This window comes from Lycorma delicatula, chromosome 3 (genome assembly GCF_047948215.1).
Source record: "Lycorma delicatula isolate Av1 chromosome 3, ASM4794821v1, whole genome shotgun sequence".
Lineage (NCBI taxonomy): Eukaryota > Metazoa > Arthropoda > Insecta > Hemiptera > Fulgoridae > Lycorma > Lycorma delicatula.
The window spans coordinates 137,304,617-137,328,977 of NC_134457.1; the positions used below are offsets into that span (position 1 = coordinate 137,304,617).

The 24,361-nt window shown below is 32.6% G+C and overlaps 1 protein-coding gene across 1 annotated transcript in view; it reads right to left on the bottom strand.

The window, feature by feature from the left end:
* The window catches only part of Hgsnat (Heparan-alpha-glucosaminide N-acetyltransferase), a 105,783-nt gene extending 81,954 nt beyond the window's left edge, over window positions 1-23,829 (bottom strand). Inside the window, exon 1 of the mRNA XM_075360643.1 lies at window positions 23,663-23,829. The gene's annotated coding sequence lies outside the window, so the exon portion shown is untranslated. The remainder of the gene's footprint in view (window positions 1-23,662) is intronic.
* Window positions 23,830-24,361: the final 532 nt, after the last annotated feature.

A 24,361-nucleotide genomic window follows, 5' to 3' on the forward strand; every position in this document is an offset into this window, starting at 1 on the left:
ATTTTAATTTAAGAAAGAGAATTTTTTTGTTCCTGTATATAATTATCTATAATATTTTTCGACTAGTTCTCAAGAAGTACAATAAAGGGCAGATTTTACTTACGCTGGAAAATTCGAAAAGTTAAAAATTTTTTAAAAGTAGTGGTAAAACAAATTTCCAGAAAAAGAGAAAGTATTACCGTTTCTGGGCGTAATTGTTAAACAAAACAAAAAAAAAATCATAACCGTAACGTTAACTACTATTAAGGTTAATAAATTTAACCCACCGGGTTGATGTAATGGTGAACCCGTCTTACCAAGTCAGCTAATTTGAAAGTCGACCAACGTTCAAGGCCTAGTAAAGGCAGTTACTTTTATACGAATTTGAATACTAGATCAGATCTTTGGTGGTTGGATTTCAATTAATCACGCGTCTCAGGAATGGACGACCTGAGACTGCACAAAACTACACTCATACATATCATCCTTATTCATCCTCTAAAGTAATATCTGAATGGTAATTCCTGGAGGAAAAACAGGAAAAATAAAGGTTAATAAATTAACCGGGTGCGGGCCGATAGTGGTGAGGCCGTACAGTTGAGTAGAGATATCGCCAAAAAATTGGAGGACCGCTACCACAGCCCTGACTGGAGGGGTGGTAGGAGGGTCCTTGTCCTAGTTAACGATGTGGATGCTCTTACGACGCAGGATGAGTTTCCTGGGAAACTTCGCAAAATAACGGGTGAGTCGGTCACCCATGTTTTATCAATGTGGCCGGCTTACGGCTCAACGCAGATAATCTCATTGGCAGTGCTGCCCATCTTTGCGAACAAACTGCTGTCTGATAGGCCTGTTCGCATTGGGTGGGTGGCCTGTCGATTGATACAGCGTACCTCCGACTACCTCTGCTTCAGATGTTGGAGTCCAGGCCATAGGGCCAAGTTCTGTAATGGCACCGATAGGAGTAGTTTCACGTGTGGTAAGGCGGGCCATACACGTAAATTGTAAACAGGAGCCTCGACGTACAACCTCAAGATGCACGGTCATGCGCCCGGAGGTCGGTCGGGGATGCAAGACGGCTCCATCTGTGTCAGGAGTAACGTCATGGTGTCTTTGAGGGACAGCCCCATCCGTGGGGGGGGGGGGGAGGCTTCGGTCTTCCACCTTCAATGATCGGGTGGGGATTCCTCTGAGATGCCATGGGAGGGAATGTAAGACCGTAGTCCCGGTTGGGGATTCACTTGGGAATCAAGACTAGAGGCAAGGCATCAAGAACCGAGTCCCGGTGGGTGGTTTCCTTTTGGGAGGTACTCATAAGAGGCATGCAAATGGAAAGCAAGAAAAGACCGAGTCCCGGCCACCTGCGGGGAGGGGGGGGGTCTTGTACCCTTTCGGGTTAGTTTGTGGTGCTGGCACCCCTCGGATCTAAGTTTATGCTTAGGTGTGGATCCGGATCCGAGGGGCGGGGAAAATAAAGAAGATAAAAAAAGGGTTAATAAATTGCCGACCTCCGTGGCGCGAATGGTAGCGTGTTGGCCTTTTGTCCGGAGGTGCCGGGTTCGAATCCCGGTCAGGTTAGGGCATTTTCACACTCGCTACAAATCAGTCATCTCATCAAGTCACCTCATTGCTTCAGAGGATGAGGTTTTGTTTTGTAACCTCCGGGACGGTGGTCCCGGAGGTTAAACAAAAAGAAAATCTTTATATCAATATAAGATGTGTGTATCTTATTACACAGTTGAATCTGCAAAATTTTTATAATTTCTTCTGGTTTAACAAGTAAGTCTAACATGCTTTTTATTTCATCAGATAAGAAAAAAATTAATTTAGAATTAAGTAAGAATTAAATCATAAAGATAGTTTTAATTTACCACTAGGACGCTTAATTAATATTTAAATTTTATGCAATCGCGGTTTAAGTTTAGCAACATCATTTGCCAGGATTTATTTTATTTTCGATTGATACATTGAAATAAGATATTGTAGACGAATTGCTATTTATTGTTACAGTCTTCATATTCATATTCTTCTGATTATTATTATTATTGTTATTACAGGTGAAATTTAATTTATAATTTTTTGGTTGTTACATTAATAATATTTTCAATATTACTTATATTATTATGGATTTTTATTGTTTTTAAGATTATGATGGCGATATCCGGTGTAAATATGGTATTTTATTTTAGTTCTCATTTATTAATTTTTTGTTGTGCTATATATATCAGTTATTTAACTGGTTCGTTACTATTTTCTGTTCTTCGTTAATCTTTAAACTTCAACCTAATTAGTACATCCTACATCCTCGGCGGTCTGTTTTATGAATTGCAATGCTTTTAGTCCAACATCACTCTATCACCAAATTAACTAAAGTTTGATGCCATAAAATATGATCCACCAGTCTAGTTCGTCTCTTTACAAGATTCTGCCACAAACCTTTATCTTCTTTCTTATTCATCTTAAGACTATCATTTTTGTATCTTTTTGCTTTAATTTTTTTAAAAACATCTTAAAACACCCATTTTCAAAGGGTTGAATCATTTTCATTTCTTTTTTACCTACCGTTCTTATTTCACTACCATAAAGCTGTACACTCGATATGAATATTTTTAAGAAAACTTTTCTAATTCTTAGAGTTATAATAGAAGACTTCTTTCCTGTATGAAAGTTCTTGTTTGTGCCAGTCCGCTTTTGATCTCTGTCTCATTTCGTCCGCTCTTTATAATTTTGATAACTGCAAAATACTATAATTAACTGCAAAATTCTATAATGTATGATATATTTGTTCATATAGCTTATAATTTAATTAAACACTGTCCTCCTTTCTATTATATTTTATTATCTTTTTTTACTGTTATTTATTTTCGGACTGAATTTCTCACCCAGTTATAAATTCATGCCGTTCAAAATTTCTTCTTTCTCATTTCTGGTTTCATTATATTAATCTAATCTGTAATTCTTAATATTTTACTTTCCCTCCTTGGATATCTATATGAAAAGCTGTCTAAACAGGTTATATCTTACTCCTCACTCCTTTCTGTACCAGGGATTGTTGTAACTCATCTTCTACTCTTATTAATGCAATTTAATTTTTATATTTATTATAAATAAAATCTTCTTTTCCAATTTTTATTAATTTTTTTTTATAAAATTCCTTTTCCTGGTTTAAAAATGCCAGATGGTTTTATTATTTTTTAAAAAATTTTCCTTCTAAAATAATTAATCTGACATGCATATTTATATATATATATATATATATATATATATATATATATATATATATATATATATGTATATTTTAATATTTCATTTGATTGTTTTATAAAAAGGTTTTGACTTATGTTCTGCGTTCAGTTTAATTTTTCTTATACATTTATATTAATCATAAGCTAACATTCACTTACAATTACTTTTTTTTTGTTCAGAAATGAACCAACAAGATGTCACTACGTAAAATGTAGAATGTAAATTAAAATTAAAAAAGGCTGTAAGAAAGAAATTAATTGTAAACTCTTTATTTAAAACAAGGACTTTTCATTTTCCAGTGTATTCTGTTTTTAGAACTTAAATAAAGTTATTAATTAAAAATACACGAATATTTAGCCATTGCCAGTTTACAGTGATGGTTATAGTACAAGGAGTTGCTGAAATGTAATGCACAATCTCTCATAATTCGCAAATTAAATAAATAAAAATTTTAATAATAAATAGTAAATAAACGAGAGATAGTAGAATGAAACAAATATGGCATAAAAGTATATTTTATTTGCTATAAAAACTTCCATAAATTTTTCCAAGTAGTTACCATTTACATCTACACACTCCTTTCAATAGTGAATCAATTTTTTCATTCCGTCTTTTTTTTGCTTTTTTCAATTTTTTTTTTGTAGAGAAGTTTTTGATGCACGACATTTTGTGGCCCTCCTATTCACAGTACTTCGATTAACCGTTTCATCACCGTAAACAGCTTTTAGATGACGATGAATGTCACTAGCGATCATTTTTTCCCGCTGTTAAAAATTCATCTACCGCACGTTCTTTTAAACACGATGAGATTACGGGCTTACTCAACTGCATAACCATGGCGACTGACAGGTTGTGAACAACGAATTTCGGAGTGTTAGTATAGTGAATAAACGACGAGATGGTAACACCTGTCGCTTTGTGCGACAATTTGTTCTCTTGCTACAATCTATTATCATTACAATCTGCATTACGTTTCAGTTGTCTCTCGTAAATTAGAATTTTTCTAACTTTCAATCGTCAATATTTTAATCATCCTTCAACTAATGTAATAATTTACAATTCAAATTCTTTTAGAAAATGAAAGTTCTTTCAACTTTTAGAATTTCTTGAGACTTTTTTAAAAATATAAATTATTTTTTTAAGGAGATTGTCACTGTACATATTAATGTAAAAAATGATTAAAATCGTTTGATCAGTTGTTGAGATAACAGAGTTTTATGAAAGAGCTTCACAGTATTAAATATGTTGGACGGGCACTTGATCCTAAATTGATATTACTCCTAGTTATTATCATTATACAAAGGTTGGTAATTTAAGTACCAACTTACAAATATTAAATTCCTAAGCCAGTGTAAAAATTGCATTGCGTGAGAGCCTTGCCTGCTTACCATTGTGTTGCGTAATGCTATAATTATTATATGATAACTGCTATAATTTATAAAAAAAAACTTATTTACACCTACGCCTTCGAAACTTTTACTGACACTTACTTGTTTACCTAGAAGAATGCTTTGTTATTCGCTTCAAGGTTTCAGTTCATAACAATCGGTGTTGAATTAATTACCTAGTCCAACTTTATCTCTCCTGTTACTATCTATCACTGCGTTTATCATGCATGGGATTTACGTCCATTTAAACGTTTAAGACTAATTAATTATACTAGAAATGAGAAGTTAACCGACATTTTGCAATACACAGAATTAACCAGAACTAAGAAAATATTTAAAAATCAAGCTTCCATCCTTGTTTGTTAGGGGGGGGGGGGGGAGTGCGAGATTTTTTTTACTATTGTTCACCAGATCAAGAAGAAGAAGGCAGAACCAAGACAGAAGTAGAGAATAGAAGAAAGAGCTGGAGGTGGTTGTCCTAAAATTTTTCAAGCAACAGCCGGATAAGAAAATTCCCTCTCAGCCTTATCCAACTCCAGCCCTTGGAATAACACGCCCCCTCCTACCATCGCACTTCGTCATGGGGGACCCCTAGTCGCTAGTCGAGGAACCCTGAAAGGCTATCGTAGTGATTCTCTGAAGCGCAACCCTGATGAGAGCAAATCAAAATAAATCTTCAGCCGAACGGTGCGACCAGATGCCGCGCCTTGACAACGTAGCAATCGTGAAGAGAACCGCCGCCACTCGGAAGAAAACTTTATGGGAAACAGCATCGAGTTTAGAGTCGTTGGTTGCATACTATTCCCGCTTCCATAGAAGCCGCTCGTCGAGTAGGACATACCCACTCACAACCTACTCACCGATGATCATCGTCATCATTTTTAATGTCCGGCTTTCGAACGTTGAGTAGTGAATCCCTGGCAACCATGTAGTTCTTCTGTAAGGCGGAGCAGGTGACCGCAGCCACCGAATCATGGTGGCAGAGTAGACCTTCTGACTACGATACTCTGGATAACGTGAGCGACAATCTAAGTCACAAATTAACCAGCCATGCACGTTGTTGCTAATGACCTCTCGAAGTGCAAACACACTGTAAACTGTTGGTCTACACGTAAGGATATACTGTACATAGACACGGCCACGGATAAAGTTGCAAACAATCTAGGACGTAGAAGCAGTTCAAAACTGTTGTAGGACGCGTAAAAAGTTTACCAGAACTCGCCTATATCCCTTGATTAAGAGAAAACCTACAGATGGTAAGAGAACGTTGGGCGAACGCGATTTTTATCGTCCACCCGACTATCTTATATCTATCACTATCCGATTATCGTGGCAGAATGGTAGAATATCAGTACTTCATCCGGCAGGCTCTGGATTCTAGTTCCAATCAGGCAAGGTAAATTTTACACACTAAATATTTATCAAAGATTTGTCTCTCATCTTTAACTGTAACTGGGGTAATACATTTAGTTGTTAAGATGAATGAATATTATTCTCTTATGATAAGAATTATTAAAAAATAAATTGTGGTTTTTATTAAGTTTTCGTTTGGTTGAGCCCATTATTTTAACATCATAAGCCCTTGACAAACTCCATGTGAAAATACTGTTTCTTATCAGTGAGTCGGAGTAAGTATAGAATAATAAAAAAATAATTTGTTTTTAACTTGATTGAAGATTGTTGAAGTGTGTAATCTCTTTAGTTAAGTTGTCGGTAAAAAAAAAAAATACAAAATCAATTTAAGTTACAACCATTAGGCCAGATAAAGGCAAACATATGGCCTAATGGATCTGGAAGAATCATATAATTATATACGCATATGAAAACAGTAAGTAAATTATTATTTGTAAATAGTTAATTAAAAATCAATTTTTGGTTTTTAAAGTATTTATACAATTTTTTGTTTTACAAATTTAAACATTTTTTATAATTTAGTATTATAAATTGGATATTAATTTTAAAGGTAATTATAGATAAAGCATAAATATAATAAGGTAAATATAAATATATTTAATAAGGCACAAAAGGTCCTTACAAGTTCTTTCAACTTATCACAATGAGTTATTTATTTTTCTAGGTTATATATTCTATTAAACATACGTATAGAATAACATAAAAGTAGGTCTGTATTAAATGAATTACAAACTAAAATTGTAATATTTTTAATAGCTCGACTATGCTTTGATTGGTTTATCAGTTCTTAAATATTTTTAATAATATATAATTCGTACAAAATTTGTTTACGACCAAATTGATTTTAATTTCTGGTAATTATTTTTATCGTGAATATTATAATTTAAAAATATCATAAATAACCTCTATATATAAATATCAATGAACGTAGAGAAGAGAGCTCGAAGTTAAATAATAGTTTTTTTTTTATGTAGAAGGTTATTAATTTCATCAATTTTATTTTGTTATTTTTTCAACTGTATCTTAAAATGCTTTATAAGAGGAAAATTGCCACTGCAGTCAAACATAGCCGAGTGCTTCTAAATTATAAAAAAATTGTTAATAAAAATTATGTGCTGAATATAAAAATATTCCTGTAACATAATTAACCCATCATGAAAATTAATGAGTATTAACATTTTGGGGGTAAAAATTACAAAGAAGAGTTTGGAATTAGTAATAGAATTTTATAAAATATTTTTTTAAATTTTCGGAATTTTGATATTTTTATTCTCTTTCTTCTATATATATCTTTTCTATTCTGATCCATTTAGCATCTGTGTGAGGAATGATGAAGTTTATGAGGGTGTTAGTTTGAGAGGCTGCTTCCTTCAGGATTCCTAGTTAATTCTTTCCTTATTTTGCAAGTAAAATGTTATAAGATGTTTCGTGATGGTCTGAGTGTTAATTGAGTTGTAGTTACGTTAAGTATTTAACATATATGTTAAAGTCCCTTGAATTAGGAGCTGAACAGTATTTTCAACTTAATCGATATCAGGAACAGTCGAGATCTACTGATCCGTTAACAGAGCTCAGCGCCTTTTCTTGACTTTAAATATACTGGTGATTCAAAGAAACGGGATATTTTGAAAGTTGTGTTGGTAGCCGTGGGCGATTGGTACCACTTGATAACTGGCGCCAGCCTCTCTAACCTAACCTGCCATTTAGTTGTCATGGATCCTTGGAGTGGTGCGCAATGTGCATTTGCTATCAAAGCGTTTTACAAAAACAATGACAGTGTGGAGGGAGCGCGTAGAGAATTTCGCCGTCATTTTAATCTGGGACGGCACGACCGTGTTCCATCAGCAAATGCAATTAAAACATGGATATCTAATTTTGAGGAAATTGGTTCGGCAATGAAAAAGAAACCTTCAGGCCGTGAGCGAACCGTCCGTACACCACAGAATGTTCAAGCTTTATAAGATGCTGTCACACGAAGTCCACGTCAGTCAATCCGTCGTCTCTCAGCATCTTTCCAATTGCATAGTTCAAGTGTTCGAAGAATGTTAGTGAAGGACTTGCAATTCCATCCATACAAGTTGCAGATCGCCCAGGAACTGAAACTGCCAAACAGGAACAGGAACAGTTGAGATGTTAAGTCAAACCATGAACAATTTAAGGAAGAGACTTCGTGAGTGTTTACGTAGAAGAGGAGGTCACCTGCAAGATGTCATCTTTAAAAAATAAACTAAAATATATGTATCCTAAAATGGCAACATTTGTACAATTACATGAAATAAAATTCATTTTCTAAAAAAATTTTCATTAACGTTATTTAATTTTTAAAATTTCCCGTTTCTTTGAATCACTGTACAATACCACCTGTTCTTACTTACTCAATGTTATGACCTCCCGTTGGCGGCTTTCTGTCGTAAACTATTGCTTTGTTCTTCGTGGGTATCATAAAAACTACACGAATTTCGCAACAAGAATTTTATGATATTATAAATAGCATGATCCCTGATGCTGTAGTTTATACAGATGATTTTTGATTGTGATTTTGTCGTTGCAATAGAATATACATATTTGACCTTCTTAGCATCGTCAGTGTTTTCGTTTCGAAACTGTATGCTATTAATATAGCTTTAAATATCATTAGCCCAACATATCGACACGTATTTGTCTGTTCAGATTCCATGAGTGCCTTGCACGCGATTATTGATAAGTACTGCAGAGATACAATCTATTGTCCATGATATAAATCTATTTCTGAAATGACTAAGCGAAACACAAGAGTGAACATCTGCTGGATCCCCAGCCGTATTGAAATTTCAGGCTATGAGCGCGCTGATTTTGCGACAAAAGAGGCTTGTTTGCAGCCTCCTTTCACTAATTGTGTTGTTTGCTATAATCTTTTCTGTTTTCTTAAGAAGGTGGTCCGTGATGACTAGCAGAGTGAATGGAATGCTACCAACAGTAAACCTCGTCCAGTTTAGAACTCTGTGTCACTGTGGAGTTCCTCATGCAGAAATAACCGTCGAGAGGAGGTTATTATTTGCGAATAGAGCACACTAAACTTACTCAGGGAAATCTCATGATCGGTGCACCTGTCTGTGTTCGCTGCGATTGCCAACTAACGGCACACCACACCCTTGTGGGCTATCTATTATGCGGCATTACGTTGGAAGTTCTAACTAGGAGTTAACATCCGAAACATCTTAGGCAAAAACATAGATAAAATATGTTTTCTAATGTCTTAAGATATCTTAAGGCCGTACATCTTAATTAAAATATTTGATTAAAACTGTAGTAGGTTTTTGCCTTTTGAAGTATGACAGTGTTGTTTTTTTATACTAGATTTTTAATATTGTTTTTATTTCGCACTTAGCATACCGCATAGGCGTTTTACATCCTTTTTATTTTTAAGGTAGATTTTAATTGTTAATTTTTAATTATTTATTGTAGAAATTTCGTGTTCGAGCGCTGATAACGATACTTCGTTGTGCTTCCAGGAAAAAATGTATAATATTTTGTATTTGGTACTCTGTTCTGTGCAGTCTATATATAATAATAAACTTTAGATCGAATAAAATCTATTTAAATTTTAGTTTGTACGTAAGGTTTGCTTGTACTTAAGAAAGACTTTAGCTATCTCAAAACTGTGGCCGCTAGATAGCCTCACGCTCTAAAATTGAGAGCTTCAAAGGAAAAATTTATTAATTTCTCCTTAAAACATTTAAACTTTTAAATATTAATTTCATCTTAAGTGAGAAAACATCAGAAATATTAGCACGATTGTATTTATATAGACGTAGAAAAATAATCCTACATTGACAATTCTCTAGGCTGTATAATCAAATTCATAAATATACCGCTTAATTTTGATGTAATATTTTTTATAAATATTATCTAATTTAATATTTTACCTAAATAATCTGATGAAAAGGTTATTTGTAATTTTTCTAAAAGTAATGGCGTGTTTATTGGTATACATACGATTTCTAGATGAAAAAAGATTAGGATTTACTTCTGTGGTTTTTAGTGGTGTAACTACAGCTAATATCTCAATGTCTGTAAGGACTAGGTTCGCTACCACCAAAATCTAGCGTTTAATCTAAGCCACTGCTACCACTCAACTGAGTGTAACATTGCCAAATCGTCGCATACGCGCAATGAGTACTAGCCACATAGTCTGTCACATTCTGAAACTGCTTTCTGTCCTCGCTGCTCTCACTGCGTGATATTGTATATACGGAACTTCGTAACTATATAGACTTGAGGCAAGTCCAGCAGTTCCCTTTCTCCTTCCAACCCAACGTTTACCTCTGAAAAATACACAGTATTTTATACTTTTTTTGGAACTGAAGTATCTTTTGTTAGCATTATTGTAGGCTTGAATTAAACACGTAGATTTTTCTTTTCCACCGAAAGTATGCCGTATTTATGCACTTATTGAATAAATTCCAGAAAAAAAAAACAGTAGAAAAATATTAAATTTGTATTACTCCGAAATATTCTAAGCTAAAAACAAAAAAATCATATTTTAACACTGAAGAAAATATAAAAATACAGAACCGACTGTAACATTTTAACACACATAAATATATATATATATATATATATATATACACACACACGAGTATAATATATTTCTTAAAAATCATTATCGTTTAATTTATTCTAGTAACCAGAATTATATACGTTACTGAAAAAATTAATTAACAGTTTACTAGCTAAATACAAAACATGAAAAACTTTAAACTATTGTATTTTTTAACTTTGAAACCTTTCATCGTACATTTTTTTTAAATATATATAAAAACATATATTCACATATACGAGGTGCGACAATAAAGTAATGAGACTGATTTTTCTTTGCAAGATGTGGCAACCCTGCAGCTTGCGTAGGCACACCATCTTTGACCTTGGTTTTTAAGCTACTTCTAGTCCAAGCGGCACATTGATGCAACTGTTCAGTCGTGAGTTGTGCTGTAATAAGAGAACACGTGTTTGTGTCTCTCGCCACAGAAATGAAACCGCAAAATATTGCGCAACGGTATGCCATTTATTTTTGCGTTATATCGGGCGAAAACGCGACGACAACTTATGGTAAGCTTCAGAAGGCTTTTGGAGAGGAGGTTATGTCAAGAGCTCAAGTTTTTCGGTGGCATAAAATTTTTATTGAAGGCAGACGAATGTTGAAGATGAAGACCGCAGTGGACTACCATCAGCCTCACGGACAGATGTCAACTTGACCAGGGTGCGTGAAGTCGTACGATCTGATCGAAGATTATCCGTGAAAATGATTGCAGAAGAACTCAACATCAATCGACAAAACGGTTCGTCTAATATTAACAGAAGATCTTGGTATGAGAAAGATTTGTGCAAAAATTGTCCCCAAAAATCTCACACAACAACAGCGAGAAACACGGAAAAATGTGGCAGCCGATCTGTTAGAGCAAACGGAAATCAATCCAGATTTGTTGAGCCGTGTTATCACTGGCGATGAAGGTTGGTTTTTTCAATACGATCCAGAGAAAAAACGCCAAAGTTCGCAATGGTGCTAAAAGGGATCACCCAGATCAAAAAAAGCTCGCATGTCAAAGTCAAAAGTGAAATGCATGCTTGTGTGCTTCTTCGATTCCAAGGGAATTGTTCATAAAGAGTGGGTGCCTCCTGGACAAACAGTTAACCGATATTTCTACAAAGAAATTTTAGAAAGACTTCGTAAACGAGTTGTTCGTGTCCGTGCCAACATTGCTGATAATTGAATTCTGCATCACGATAATGCGCCATCCCATACTGCTCTGTCAGTACAGCAATTTTTAACCTCAAAACAAATTTCAGTGCTACCACAGCTACCTTATTCACCAGATATCGCTCCGTGCGACCTTTTTTTATTTCCATTAGTCAAAATGGCGGTCAAGGGACACCATTTTCAAACAAAACAAGATGTCCAAAAAGCTGTGACGAGGGTCTTGGAGGATATTACAGAAGATGAGTTCCAGAAATGTTACCATCAATGGCAGAAGCGCTGGAATAAGTGTCACACCTTTATTGTCACACCTCGTATGTATATAAAACTTTAAAATTATCATCATTCAGAATCATAAAAAGATTTTTATAGGATAGCTTTATTTATTGGATCTTTTTAGAATTTTTATTAAGTCTTAAGAAGACTGGCTTTACCCGGAAAAAATTAATTCCATACTTGGTCTATCTTAGAACCACCTTACAGGAATAAATTATTGCATTTTTATTCATTTACACCACCAGTAAGTTTCTAAAGCCAGGTTTCAGCGATATTTTGTTAAAAAAATATAGATATTCTTAATAAATGATATTGAGAGCATTTTTTTGCAAGATAAACGTTCTTATCAGAATATTAAATCTAGTTTTACAAGTTGCTAATAATTACACTACAGGAAAAGTTTTTGATTACGTTATTTTGAGATTCAGGCACCTGTACTATAAGAAGTACAATCCATTTGTTCCAGATCGTAGCAGTTACCAAATCTTTACAATTATTATTTGAGATTTTTTCTAAGTTATTTCTTCATGCCTGTTTTAAAAATATTTTTTTTTCATATTTTTTGCTAAATGTTTTAAAATCCTGTCTTTATATAAATGCATTTATCTTTCACACTTTATCTTATCTTATTTTTTTTTTTGTTAAATAAATACAGTAGAACATTGTAGTAGTAATAACGGTGAGAATTTGTTATAATCTGATACTAAATACGCGTGCAAGCGCCATACACATACTCATTCATACGCTTATCCGCGCACATACACGTTCCTTATAACCAATCTTTATTTCAAGTTATCAGTAATATATTGTCTAAAATTTTTTATCTTATCAATTTTATTTATAGATTTATTTATTATACTTTTAAATTTTTCCTAAAATAAATTTATCTTATTTTATAAAATGTTGAATGAATACTAATCACTGTAAAAAGGGCTAAAGTAATAAAAAATTATGTTTTTAATATACAAGTATTAACAAAATTAAATTAATTCGCTTAATAATTAATTAAATTTATTTATTTCCATTATATTTTTTCAGTTGCTTTATAATTTTAACCGTTTCGGAAAAAACAACTAACTACCATTTAACTTTTTAATATAATTATGTATGAATCTTCAAACTTTAAAGAATTAAAAAAGTATTATATTTTTAATTTTATTTTGTACTTTTAAAGCGTCTTAAAATATTTCAATTTAAAAAAAGTTATATTTAATATTTTTAATTTTTATAAAAAATGTTTTAACCAAAAATCTTTTTATAGTTTTCACTTAAACAATTTAATTATATAAAAGAACACCATAGAAATTCTTTTAAAGTACATATGCTTGATATCCACAAAAGAAAAAAACTATTTCGAATAGTAGAACTCTTAATCCTTTCACTGTCTAAAACAGGTTAAATAATTAATGTATCAATTCTAAATATTGTTGATTTACTAAAAAAATAACAGGATGTTGGCTCAATTTCAATAATTCTTTCTGATTTTATTTTTTTTATGATGAAATGAAAACTTAATTTCTATAATGTATAAAAATCCAAACCTGACGAAATTCGCGCCTAGAACCATTCTAATAAGTGCAGAAAAGTTAGTACTTCTCATAGAAATCGACATGTAACATTTTTTCCCATACTAAAGGGTAATTAGTTTTTTACTGTACGTTATTTTCCCTAGTTTTTCTTGTGGCTGTGATCCGCGTAAAGCATCTGAGGAAGACCGATCACTCGTCAGATTTATTTTTCCCTGAGGGTTACGATGTTCATTATACAGCCAAGTTCTTTCATAAAGAGGCAAAGGCAACAAATTGTTTGAAGTTCTGAATATATCGGCTGCAAAAAAAAAATTTGGAGTCTTGTTATCTAGTAGTAGCAGTACAGTATATACGGCTTGCTGAAGATGGAAACAGATTCCTCAAATTTTCTCTCAAAGTCCAGAGTGGGTTGTACGTTGTTGAGAATTATTATGTCATTTTCATGATTTATTTACATTATATCTCCGTTCAATCACTTATTACCAAAAGATTATATCAGCTAAATTCTGAGGATAATCAAAACGTTTGAACTTTGACGATCTGCTGCAACCGGTTCATTAAGACTGATTTTGAACGCACTTTAATTTATTTTTTCTCATCCAAGGCTTATGTATTCAAAGTATAAGTTTTGAGATGTTTCAGATATTGTGAATCTAACAGGGAATATATATTGCTCTCTATTTTCGGACCAATTTGATTCAAACTGCGGTAAAATAATTATATTAAATTTGTAATATTATTAATGTTATAGTAATGTTAGAAAAATAAATTGCATTCTTCTTAAAAATAATTAAATTCCATTATTAGAATATTTTAGAAAAAAATTGCGTAATTAGTGATGTGTAAATAAACACGCATAAAAATTACTTATTGCATTTTACTTAAAAAAAATTTTAATTTACCGTTCGGTAAGTATAATACAATTTTAAGCCTGGTTTAAACTGTTATTTATCAGCAATCAAATCCAAGATTAAATACATTTCATTTTAAGGGTGCGGCGAAGGACATTAAGAATGTTTGTTTGCGCCTATTTAATACCAAAAGTGATAAAATATTGCTAAGAAAAATTACAGAAGCGTTTATTAAAACAATACTATACATAAAGTACTATAGTAGCCCTCTGGAAGTTTATAAGATTACGAAGTGCTAGAACATTTATAAGTTCTACTGCTTGATCGTATTTTCAATCTTGTAGTCTACCTGTACTGCATTTACGTTTTCAGAATTCGAGGCACACTCCTTGGAAAAATTCCTACCGCCTCCTGCACTTGTATAAATAGTCTCTGTAGAATAGAAATAATTAAATCGAATGTGGTACAGTCTATGGTAACAAAAACATTTTAATATAGAGACTAATGACTTTTAAAATACTGTAATCGGTACGACTTGTGAAGTTTTTCTGTACTTAAACTATTCTCATCACATTATGTAACTAAATCGATAAAAAATTGTAAGTTATACGTTACCGAATTAAAAGAAAAGAGTGACGTAGGATGAAAATAATTTTTTTAAACAGTTCTAATTGTCTGATAACGATGAAAGTATGTTTTAAATGCTCAATTCCTTTGTAACTTTTCTCATAAATAATATTACTGTAAAGACCAAAGTGTCAAGTTAAATTGGATGAGTAATGGATTAATTCACCGGCATTTCTCTCTATTTTTATCAAAGAAAAATTAAATAAAATCTTTAAATACGTACATTTTTCAACCTACCCTTTTCTTATTACGACTACTTTTGATTAGTTCCGGTAGTGTATGTTAATGAGAAAATAATGGCATTGAATTATAGATAATTTGATTTGTTATGCTTGCATTCAATTGATATTATTTTAAAAAGTAACAGCTGAGATGTTATTGTAATATAATTATAGTTTATTTAAAATATAGATAACACAATAAAATGTGTATCTTAGGAGACATTATCCCCTGACCATCATTCGGTCACCCAAGTTAACGCTGGAAACATTTGTTAACAAAAAAAGAAGCTAATAACTCATAAGTAATTTTGTTATTGTTAGAAGAGTCATGTTTCAATTATAACTTAAAGTTAGTTAAAAAAAAAACCGATAAATTGTGTTACAGGAAAAGGGTTTAGCCACACAATTTCCGGTACTTTTTTTGATTCGTCGAAAAATAATTTAGCCGCAATTTAATAAATATTTTTAGAACAACGAAGAAAAATAGTAGGATTAGTATAATGATAACCTATTTTTAGCAGAAAAGAACTTGTAAAAAAATATATTTGTTTTTTAATAATAGAAAAAAACAAACAGCAGTTTATATCATTATCAAAGTTTTTTTCAATAGCAGCTCTCTCTTTCTCGGTTTAGCCTCAGGAACCACCGTAAGTATTACTTCAGAGGATGAATGAGGATGATATGTATGAATGTAAATGAAGTGTAGTCTTGTACAGTTCTGAGACGTGTTGTTAATTAAAACCCAACCACCAAAGAACACCGGATCCACGATCTAGTACTCAAATCTGTATAAAAGTAACTGCCTTTACTAGGATTTGAACCTTAGAACTTTTGACTTCGAAATCAGCTGGTTTGCAATGACGAGTTCACCACTAGACCAATCCGGTAGGCTATCAATAGCAACTACTATTAAATAGAGTGATTTGATGTTTTTACTTTCTTGTACGAAATAAAGGAAGTATAGTGATCGCGAAAAATTTGATCTCAACGGAAATATCCATTTTGACTAGTTTCGGCGTGACGTCTATACGTACGTATCTCGCATAACTCAAAAATGATTAGCCATAGGATGTTGAAATTTTGAATTTAGAACTGTTGTAACATCCAGTTGTGTACCTCCCCTTTTGACTGCAACCGACTGCACCAAATATGTCCAAAAAAGCCCAAAATCGACAACATTTGGATTTTGGACTTTTTCTTAACTACTGTAGTGAGCCCTTATTGAGACCTTTTTAATGATATATTTTTAATGATAGTGGTTCTTATTTTCATTGATTGCAGGATTATAGCCAAATAAAACTTCAATTAATCAAATATTTGGTCTTACAAGAGGAAGGCACATCGGTTCAAATCCGACTTCATCTCCGGTTTTTAACTTTTTTAATTTGAATATATTGATTTATAAATAATTATTAATCTCTGGTTGTAAAAAAAATTCCAATAAATAATAAAGGAATAATAACAATAAAAAAATATCAGAAGTAATTAATCAAATAAAATTTTATGTACTTTTCATTTTAAAAAAATGTGTATTATGCAGTTTAATAGACGTACAAGGAAGTCATGTAGTGTTCACATTAGATTCTTTAATTATAAAAATAATTCGTTGGTTACTATCCCTAAAATTTTTACTAGGAAGTTTATTTTGCGTGTAAAAATGTTCTTCAATACTCTCTCAGGTGGAGAGTTTGATCTCGTGTAAACGGGGCGAAGTGGATTGAAGTAATAGCAAATTGAAGTAAAAAATTTTCTCAGAGAGGTATTTCTTGCACCTGCAAACGTTAAATTTATAATTTACTAACATGATACAGGTGTGCAAAAATCAAGTACAACAGATGGCCAATGAATTCTCTTAGTGATAAAAAACGAAAACGTTCAGGTTATAGAAGAAATTCTCCTACTAACTAATGACCCATAGGAGTCATTATCTAATTACTATTTTTTTATTATTAGAATTAATTTGCAATATGATATTTATATCAATGCATTTATTTGAATATTTTATCGATATTGATCCCTTGATTTATTTAACCGAGTAAGATGTCCTAAAAAGATGTTGCTGAAAAACCAGGGAATAGCCATAAAAATCAAATAAAAAGAATCTATATCAAAGCGAATCCATTAAAGAACTGAAAATTCAATTAAAATTTATTCACTACCATTACAATCAGTCAGAAATCATATTGGATTCAAATTTCTACTTTTTGAATTAGGAAACCTTCACTTTACTCTGAGATACAGTATAGTAGCAGTAAATATAAAATCAGTATAGCAGACATAAGTATCATTCAATAATAATAAAGGGTGGATCTCCCGTTAATTGAGTTCACAATGAGGTAATTTTTTAAAAGTTATTTCTGTTAACATTTAAATCACCCGTTCGTATAAAGTATTGTTTAAAGAAAAATTTGTTAATGTTTCGCTGTAATAAGAAAAATTTTTATAATAAAATGAACGAGAAATTATTAACATATACTAAAACTAAAATGGTGAAAAAGCTGAACCAAAATTTTCCAATGTGGTACCTAGGTTCCTAGAAGAAATATTGAGTATAGCTTTTTACGGAATGTGTGGTTATTATGCCTAATAATCCAGGGATGAGTTTAAATTTTGTTATCTCTACCACACCTGGTTTTGTTCTAGTATTAATCATGTAAAAATAGGTTACTGATCTCTACATTCATTCAAATGTAATTGAAATTTATAATCAGTAGTTTTGAACAACTTGATTTTTTTTTTACTGCTTAGGTATAATATTATTTTACTTTTTATAAAACGTAGAATTTTTTATATTTATAAAACTGTGTAATTAGGTTACTTTATTTTAATTAAGTATTAAATAAAATAAGTTATGAGTATTGTATCCGCAGTGATAAACTAGATAAAAGACATATAATTTTCTATAGCTCTTGTTTCCTACTATTTGTCAACAGAGTTCCCTAAAATTAAAGATATAACCAATAAAATGAAAATTTACTCTTATTTTCAATTTTATTTACATACACACACACACACACACACACACACACACACACACACACACACACACACACATATATATATATATATATATACACAGAATATCCCAAAAACTGTCGGCTAAACATAAATACTAATTCAGGATAACGAAATAAACAAAAAGTAGTTCATGTGGAAAGTACCCTATCTTCATTTTCCCCTCTGTCCGCCATTTCGTATTTTTCCAATAAAAATTTATGTTTTAAGAACGGAAAAACTTTAAAGAAATTTTCTGTACATGTATTCAACATCATTTAATAAATAAATAAATTAGATAATTTTACCTTTAGAATTTCCAAAGTGGCGGTCATAAAAAATTTTTAGTCGTTAATAGCTCCGTAAATATTAGTTTTATCGAATTAATTTTTACTAAATAAATCTTTTATTATGAACAAAATTACACCTGATATATTCAAATCGGATATAAACAGCTGACTTATGGTTGAAATTATTAAAGTGAATCACGAAGTTATGCGTCTCTATTTTGTGAATTTTTTTTGGCAAATTCAAGTCGAATTTTGATAAATTAGTATTTGTTTTATATTATAAAAACGTTCCAATAGGGTTAAGTTATCTCAAGTTTTTCAGAATGGGTTTCTTCTCTACTGAAATATATCCCACTGTCAAGTTGAATGGACATGTATTTTCAACACATTGGAAGTCTTCATCATTCTTCATATTCATGTATAGTCTTCGAGGACCTGGTAACCAGTCTTCAGACTTCGTTTCATTAGATAATTACTTACGGTGTTGGATAAAAAGTAAAGTTTATAAACAAATAGTTCATCCCCGAAATGAAGCGATTGGTCGAATTTTAGTTAGTACTACCGAGGTATACCGAAAAATAGATCTTTTTGAGGTTAGAAACATTTGCTAAATTTCAATCTCTTAATGTATTATATAGTTTCTATAGATCGCTTTTATAACTAGCTGTGAAAAACATTAAATGAACACCTTTTTTAAGTCTAATGGATTTTAATGCCCTTTAAAATGATGTCACAACTGTACCCTTTCCATTTAAAATCTTTAAGTTCCCGGGTCCTTGGAGTGGAATGTTCTCTTATCACAAAATAGATGGTTTCGAGTTAGGAACATGTGCTAAATTTCATTATTTTTCTATTTTTAACCGTGTAAAGTTATCTAACAGCTTCCACACTTTGTATACGTCCTATGTATACACACACACACACACACACACACACACAAACATATATATATATATATATATATATTTATACATATATTAAATTTTACACAGTGATTTCTCCCATCCTTGAAACTCAATACAGAGTTTTGATAAAGTAACCAAATATTGATCTCTACAGCAGTTAATCAGCTTTTACAGTAGATTTAGAAGTATGATTTCTACAATTACTCAGAGTTAAAAAGGTTTTGTAATTTATTAAGGATTACACAGTAAATACTATTCACCATTCAGAGTTTTAATGGTTGAGCTGGGAACGTTGTATATTTTAATCTGAAAAAAGCAAGAAGAAAATACAATTTATTATACAGAGGTAGGAGCTCAGTTCTTATGAAACTGTTATTGTTTAGAAAATTTAAATGATTTTCTCTCTTATTAGTCGATTATTAAACCAGTCAAATTAAAAAAAAAATCTAGCGCAGAATTGCGCAAGAAGTCAGACTTTTAAGTTAATATTTTTTCTAATTTGGTTTAATACCGCTAACAGTAGATACCGCAGATAAAGAAACGTCAACGTTCCAACTTTGAGCATCATAACGAATCACGTTCTTACGTTTTCTGCTCAAATTATTTCTACCTTTAATTGACCGTAACTCAAGAACAGCTCAACCAATCTTCACCGTTTTCCAATCCTCAACGTTGGTACAGGACATTGCTGAATTGGCGGAGGGTGTAGGGTCCGCGTGGATTATAGATGTGGCAGCTGGTGTCGACCACTCGCAACATGTGCCGATTTTTCACAAGGCCCCGTGGATCCAGGACTTGGCTTGCACGGGTAAGCTGAAGGCGGGCCAGATCCTGATCGTGGAGTCTTCTGGCCGTGATTTATTTGGGGAAGTCAGCGGTGTACGATTGATCTTGACCAGACGGACTACGCTTTAGTGACTGATACAGTTGGCGACCGTGGGGTAGCTTCAGTTTTATGCAGATCTGTTCCATGTGTGTTACAGGACGGGCGAGATCATCCGGGCAAATCTTCCTGCGCTCTGTAAAGTATGTGTCCAGGCGGATGAAGACGAAATCACTTTGTTCATCTCTTCAGTATGTCATCAGCGCTGCCGCCAAAGAGCAGGAAACAACCGCCGGATCCGCCGACCACCACTGTTATAGTTAAAACAGAGGGGAGGATCTATGCGGATCTCCTCCGTTCTGTAAAGAGTGCGGTGTCATCAGCAGAGACCGGAGTCCTCTTTGCGAGGCAGGGTCAGGGAGAGGATTATTTACATCTCCTGGTGCTTGCTGACGGTGGTGTTGCAGAGCAACTCAGCAGAGACATTGTGGAAAAGGTCGAGGGTACCACCACGACACTGACTGGAAAGGGTGGTAGGAGAGCTTATGTCATCGTCAAGGACGTAGACGTGTTTACTATGAAGGATGAGTTCTTGAGGGAGCTCCGTAAGGTCATTGGAGAGACAGTGTCCGTGCGGCCGGCCTACGGCTCAAAGCAGGTGGTCACATTGGCAGTGCCGCCTCTTCTTGCGGAGAAGTTACTATATGACGGGCGTATCCATATCGGCTGGGTGGCCTACCGGGTGACTCGACGTATCTTTGATGTACTTTGCTTTCGGTGTTAGGATAAAGGTCAAGTTTTCTCTTGGCTCAGACCGGAGTGGTCGTTGTTTTACCTGCAGTATGGCCGGCCACATAAAGAAGGACTGCAAGCAGGAACCTCGCTGTCTTTCCTGTGGATCGCTTGTACTGCACCCGGGGGTCGGAGATGTAAAGCGACCTCACCTGCGCCAGCGCCATGAATGTGTGTACAGCGACGCCGTAGTACCCGCAAAGGACAGCCTCATTCGGGAGGAGTGAGAGGCTCCTGCGTCTCGCCGTCGATGTTCGGGTTGGGACTCCCTTGCAGTGACTTTGAGGGGAGAAGTAAGACCTTAGTCCCGGTGGGAGATCCCTTTGGTGTTCCTCATTAGAGGAATGACAAAAGACCGAGTCTCGGCTGCCTGCGCGGGGCCTTGTGCACTTCCGTGGTAGTTGAGGCGATGGCACTCCTCGGAGCTGAGTTTATGCTTAGTTGCGGGTTCGGTTCCGAAAGGTGGGGAAATCAAAGAAGAATAAAAACAAACCAATTTTCATCAAACTTTTATATACTCAACTTTAGATACACTATTACAACATATCTAAATTTCAATGATTGATGTAGTGGTTTTAGACATTTTTGAGCTACAAAATTTGAGCCTTAATTAAGCTTAATTCAATGTCTCAACCATATCCTCATATCCCAAAACATAAAGATTTCATATCTCAAAATATCATCCTCATATCCCAAAACATAAAGATTTCATATCTCAAAATATCATCCTCATATCCCAAAACATAAAGATTTCATATCTCAAAATATCATCCTCATATCCCAAAACAAAGAAAATTAATTCTCACAGCCCCCTTCCACCAAGCGTCTGTAAGTAGTGCCACCCTTTCCTGGGAAACGGCGGTAATAAAGATTAAGTAGAACATTTATTTTCCATAGGTCGTGTCGTTCACTTTGTTCGCTCTGCTAAAAAAAAAAAAAAAAACTAACCAAATCCTCACGTGGCATTCTATTGAAAATATAAAATTCCAAGGTTACTTTAAAATGTTATTTACTTTGTACATCATATTAAATATAGTATTTAAATTTGAAGGTCTTTATCGTTTTCATGATAGTTCTCGCCACCTTAAATTAATGTAGTTTTAAAGGAGATTTTTTTCAACTTTTGGGGTGGATTGATATAAAAGTTTTTGGAATCCCTTAACGTTTCAAAATTAGAGAAAAAAGTTTATAGAACAGTTTGGAAATTACTTTGCTTATCGTTGCTTATTTTGAAATGAATTATTAAAAAAAATATAAAAGTAATTCTCCTTGTAATGCGTTCACTAGTTATAAATTTAACCTAAATTTTAAATCGATATTTAATTATCTTTTATTGAAATATTACAATTTTAAATTCATTTAGTACATATATAAATAACAAAAGCCAACATGTTTTGTGATCCGTAGGATACAACAATCGTACGGTTTTATTTTATTTTTTTTTTATTTTATAAAATATGGTAAATGAATAAATAATTTGTTAAACAGTTAAGTTTCACTAAATTTTGTCTCACTTTTTCCAGCTTGCAAGAGAATAACAAAAGGGGATAATCATTCAAACGAAAAAATACCCTTTACTTAAAGTTAACTGAATGGAAATATTATTGTTCTTGTTTCAAGTATTATTTTAATTCGTAAAAGGGCCTAAAAAATAAATTCTCCTGTTTCTCAAAAAGAAAAAAAAAACAAAAAAAAATGGTTGAGCCCGAAAAAATTTAACCATAGGATGTTATACATCGAACAATAGTAAAAAAAAAAAAGGTGAGAAGTAAAAAACAATAAAATGAAAAAATCAAAAAAAAAATCGAAAATCAGATATTCCTATTTTCTTGTTTATATAATAAATGTCTTTTTTTACTGTTTATAGTAGAGAAAGTACTAATATTCTTCAGGCATAAAGAGAAGCTGTTTGAAAAATATAAGGATTCAAAAAATAATTTTTGACTTTAGTTACCTTTTTAAATTATGATGTATGTGCAAAATGCGTAAGACTCGTCTTACACTTACGGGTACTAAGACCTTTCATTCGTCACTTTATTCAATATTTTCAAAAAAATACTTTATATGAAAATTATTTAATGATGTTTAATTCTAAAAAAAAACAAAAAAATAGGCACATAATTGCAGTTTCCTTGACAGGCGAAAATTATTATTTGTAGTTGAGCCAAATAAAAGAAAACTGAGCGATAATTTCTTCTGAATAGTCCAACAGGCGGAGAGAGAAATTTACGATTAACGCTTTGAGAGATTCAGTGAATTCGTAAAAAGAAAAAAGGTTATCTGCGTAAATTATACAAAACTCGTTTACAATTCAGGGGTTGAAGGTAATACAAACTGATAAAATATAATAATAAAGTATTATGTATCTCCTAATATTATCAATATAAATTTAAAAAAAAAACAATTATTTTATTAATAATTAAATTTATGTTAATACCTTGTTGAGAGTATATTGAATTTAGTTAAGATATTAAGAAAGTTAATAAAGCTCAAAACATTCTAAATATAAATATTTAATTAAACAATAAGAATGAAGATTAATGTTTTTTAATTTAATAAATTAACTTCTAAGAAAATGAAAGTTGTTAACGTACCTGATTATTAGTATCCGAAATTATCAAGATATTACCTTCATCGGTTAGTTGATATTATGACATATGTGGTAGTCGTAGTGGTGGTAGTACGTTTATGCGAGAGAGAGTTTCTCTTCGTCCGCGGCGCGTAACTACTTGCCAGCAACTGACGGACTTCACCGCTTATAGTGTACCAACCCAACGAACTACTGTTTCCTGTTGGGGAATGAACGTGAATTGCAGTAATGTTATCCGCATCTCAGCATCAACAACGCAGTTTATAAGATAATCGTGCTCTCGATGCCTGACTGGCATAATCTTCAATTTTATTTATAATTAATAATAGTTTATAACGGTAATTTGTTTATTATTTTCTAAAAGAAACATATCTGACGTAGATACATCGGGAATTTTACGTATGTCTTGAAAAAAATTTTAACACAGAACTTGAAATTAATTTAAAAAAAAATAAAAGTCGGCACGATAATATTATTTTAAATTGTCTTGAAGATAATCGCGTTACTTCACGAACACTGTTCAAAATAAACATTATTTTCATTTTTTTATTGAACATTATTATTATTTTTTATATAAAGTGATCATAAATTATTCAGCGGATTTTAGGCGTTAATAAAAAATAACAAAGCAATATACTTAGATGCATGTTTTTTACTCGTAGTTGAAGAGGGGATTTAAAACAGTGTGGTAAACATTACCACA